Source organism: Lutra lutra, chromosome 15 (assembly GCF_902655055.1).
Source record: "Lutra lutra chromosome 15, mLutLut1.2, whole genome shotgun sequence".
Lineage (NCBI taxonomy): Eukaryota > Metazoa > Chordata > Mammalia > Carnivora > Mustelidae > Lutra > Lutra lutra.
In genome coordinates this window covers 44,513,667-44,518,154 of record NC_062292.1, presented here as the reverse complement: position 1 = coordinate 44,518,154, position 4,488 = coordinate 44,513,667, and positions in this window count along the sequence as shown.

Here is a 4,488-nt window from a genome sequence, read left to right as displayed (position 1 = left end):
TGAATATGCCTTCCCTGGGAGTGGACAGCCGGTATTACTCATCCTCTGCAAACCGTCAGCTGCTTTGACACCTTCCTGACCTTGCACTTCCTGTGGGGTGAGCTCAATGGGGCTTTTCAAAGGTGTCTAGATGGGTTCCCATCCACAGGTGTGGGAACTCCAAGTTGGAATCAGGTGACATAAACTAAATGATCGTTCAATTTGGCTCCCCCTGGCAGAGCCCTCTGTCCACCTCCACCCTCCCACCCCGCTTCCCCTCCACCTGACATTTCCAACCCCTTGCTCTGTGGGACAAAGCCCTCTTGGCAAATGGCAGGTGGGCCAGGAGACGGGTGTCATCCCGTCTTCCTTGCCTCGCCTCCCCAGTCTGGCCAATCCAAAGAAATGCCAATGCTTTCGAGAAGCTTCAGTCATTCATAACGGGTCAGTTCCCTCCGGAAATGTTCCCCAGCTCTGCTGAAATCCTGCCAGGCGACTTGGTGACGTCCAGCTCTCAGCCCACACAATGGGCACGGGCAGAACAATGCGGACTGGGAAAAACATCCCGCCTGTCCTTAGTCTCACATCCTCCTGGGGACCCCACCCCACGCCCACCCCAGGGCTCCCAGAGCTAGTTTGGGGGGGCGGGGGGAGGAGAAAGAGGGGTGCAGAGAGGGGCCCAGAGCAGCTGTGGACGAGGGAAGGTGAGGAGCGGCTGCATTCTGAACCAGCTGGGCAAGTCAGATTAGAAGTCAAATCTGCCTATTCTGGCTCCCTTGCCGGGGCTAGAGGCCAAGGGCTCCACAGCTCGGGGCCGGAATGAATTAAAGTCCTAGCAGGCAAACAAAGCAGTTCAGGTGTACCTGGTGGGAGGCCTTGCTTGTCGTTTAACTAACCGTGTGCACAAGGTGTTAAACCTCCTCAGGCCTCAGTTTCCACATCCGTGGAATGGGGTCATTGTGCCTGCCCTGTCTACCTCATAGGATGTTTTCAGAGCAAAATGGTCTTCGGTGCATGAAAGTACCACCATTATTGCCAAGGGACTACCTGGTCACCCACGGGCACCATGACCCCAACAAAGCAGTTGTGGTGGGGGTGGCACGCCTGGGGTAGATTATGCTGAAGACCACCCAGATAACTGAGGATCTGAACCCCGGGAAGAGACCTGACAGACACTGGGAGCCTGAGTACGGAATACAGGTTGGGAGGGGCGCCTGGTGGCTCAGTCAGTTAAGAGGTTAAGTGTCTGCCTTTGGCTTTGATCATGATCCCCACATCCGTCTGGGTTCTCTGCTCAGTGGGGAGTCTGCTTTTCTCTCTCCCTCTGCCCCTCCCTGCTCTTGCTCTCTCTCTCTCTCTCTCTCAAATCAATAAAAAAGAATCTTAAAAAGAGAAGAATGCAGACTGTTAGACTTTCTAGACAGCCGGGCTTGGGGGAGAACTGATGACAGGTGGAGAGTGTTGGAGGACTTACCTAAAGGTCACATTTCCATACTAAGCTCTGTTTTTACTCAGGTTGTGCATATCTGGGTGGCTTTTTGGGCGATGGAGCTTATGAGGGACTGAAACCCCCTGATGCCCTTGCATCAGCATGGGTGCAGCCTTACTTGGTGCCAACAGAACCGAGAACATAAAGAGTGTTCACGGAGTTGATCAAGGAGGGCTTCCTAGGGGCGCCTGGGTGGCTCAGTGGGTTAAAGCCTCTGCCTTCGGCTCAGGTCATGATCCCAGGGTCCTGGGATCGAGCCCCGCATCGGACTCTCTGCTTGGCAGGGAGCCTGCTTCCCTTCCTCTCTCTCTGCCTGCCTCTCTGCCTACTTGTGATCTCTGTCTGTCAAATAAATAAATAAAATATTAAAAAAAAAAAAAGGAGGGCTTCCTGGAGGAAGAGAGTTTGAGGCAAGCTTGAAAGGAGGAGAGGGAAATGACTCCTACAAAACACCAAAGTGGAAACAGACAGGTCGGTGTAAAATCTGGAGCATAGAGGGCCCTGCAAGGCATCCGGGACCCCCCTTCATGATAGGAACAGGGGCACTGAGTGCCAGCGAGGGGAAGGCACCTGTTCAAGGCCCAGTGAGTTTGACTGAGCTGGAGCTACTGAGGGAGGTGGAAGAAGAAGTCCAGGCAGAGGAAACATGGACAGATACACTCTGGGGGTGCAAAGACTTGGCGGAGGAAGTGTCTCAGGGCATGATGGGTCCTTGGTCTAGCAGCAGAGTACAGAGCATGCTGTGGGCGATGGGATACAAGCCGGAGATGGAAGGTCAGAACTGGGGCACAAAGGGCTCGGGTTGCAGGAACCTTGCAGGAGAAACAACAGTAGGACACTCAATGGCATGTTGGAGTTCCTCTAAGCATCCTGAGGGTGGGGGTGGAGGGAGTAGGGTCTGGAAACACCTAGAAACAAGACTGGCTTTACCTTGTGACTGTGAATGGGCACTTATGCCTAAAGAGGTCCGATCTCAAGGCAGGGGTAGCGTGGGCACGCTCGCTGCTGCAGGGAAGGGCAGGTGGTTGGACTGGGGAAGAGGGGGTTACAGCATTTCCTGATCAGGTGCTTCATTTTTATGTTAATTCATTTTTATTCACCTCCAGAGCTGAACTGAGGGTACAGGTACAACTCACTTTCGGAGGCTTGCAAAAGTCACCGATATTGCAGAGGCTGAGGAAGGAGAGGGGAGGGAGGCTTACCCACCTCCCACTCCATGCCCCCCCCCGGTGCTCACACCCTCTGGGCTTATCATGGGGCATCTGTGAGGTCCAGATAACTAAGCTCACTTCGAAGCCATTACTGTAATTTATGCAATCGGCTTATCTTTCCTGGACCAGACGAGAGTTCCTTGGGAGAGCGCACTGTTTACTTATTTCCAAATCTTCAGTGTTTCACAGACTTGCTAGGGCCAAGGAGATTTTTAATAACTGTCTGTTAAAGTAAAGAACATTTAGGTAGTTTGTTAAGCTTATAGCACTTTGCGTAACACGGAAACTGTCAGGATACCAGACGTGGGAATTCGCAAACTCTGACGGAAGTTTGGGAGGACGGGTACTCCCTACGGACAGAAGGGGGTTTGTTCATTCCTGAGCCCCCACACAGCCCTTCTTCCCTAGTGAGAACCCTTTGGCCTCTGGTCACAGCACCAGCGGTGAAAACAGGGGGACGGTTGATCCCTGCGGCCATCCGCCATCTAAATGGGACACAGATAAGGACACTAACACTTATGCTGAGCTTTCTATGTGGCCCATACATTCTGAGTGCTTTCCATGTGCTAACTCATTTCATCTCCACAGTACTCCTACGATCAGCCTATTTTACAGGTAGGGAAACTGAGGTCCAGAGCAGCCATGTGATGTGGTCCCACAACCAGGAAGTGGGGGAGCGGGATCCAAGTGGAGGCCGCCAGGCTCTTGACCTCCACGCCGCACCGCCCCCTTGCTCATCTGTCCCAGCCTTCCCCACCGTCTTGAACAGTGAGCTGGGCAGTCAACTCCATCACCCAGTGGGGCTCTCGGCCAGAAGTGCACGTCACGGTGGCTGAGGATAACCTCTCAAGGCAGGTGCCCACAGCAGGAAATGGTTCTGGACCCTAACCCCTGGGCCTACCTCCTCTTCCCCAAGGCCACACTCCACTCATCAGCTCCAGCTTCTGGAATCCCAGGTCTGGTTATTATCCATACTCCACTGTCACTGCCTGCTCTGGAAAGGCTAACTGTCTTATTGTGAAGTGAGTGACTTCAAGGGGAGAGTGGCCCAGCCTCCTGGAATCCAGGCGGGAAGGGGGTTCACACACCAGCACCACCGTGTGCCACGTTTTCCTCAGCTGCTCTGAGCCCTGCTTCTCACCTGTGGGCCATCCCGTGCTGCCCTGCCGGGCAAAGTAGAGACCCAAGGAATACGGTCAGAGCAGGTACAGATCTGGCCGACCAAAGACAGCACCATCCTCTGCAAGCAGGTGAGACTTGGCAGAGCTGGAGTGTGCCCTGGGATTCCCAAGAGGTGCTCCCAGGCCTCTGCTTCAGCGCTTCTAGGGACAGAGCACTCACAAGCTCAGAAGGCAGCAGACCCACTCTAGTGACACCTTGACCCAGTGCTTTGATTGCGAACTCTCTTCCATAATGACTTCTGCAGCTACAGTTAAATCCCAAAACGCTGGGCTGAGGTCGTCTTCTTTAAAAGTCTTGCAAAATCTTTTAGGTAGAATGTGCTTAATATATTCTTACAAATGATCGAGATCTTATCAAGGGTCAAGAAAGCAAGCAAAGAAAAAGTGCCCAGTTTTAATGCCAGGACTGGGATCCCTGGGGGAGGGAGGGAGCTGGAATTCCTGCTCTTAGAGGAGGGTGTGGGCATGGGTAGGGTCTTGAAGCTTCCACATTTGAGCATGAGGTGCCTGACCCCTTGCAGGCACTTGCTCGTGAATCCTCGAAATCCTGCAAAAAAGGGTGTTGCTGCTATCTCTGTTTTACAGAGAAGGAAACTGAGACACAGAGAGGTTGAGTAACATGCCCAAG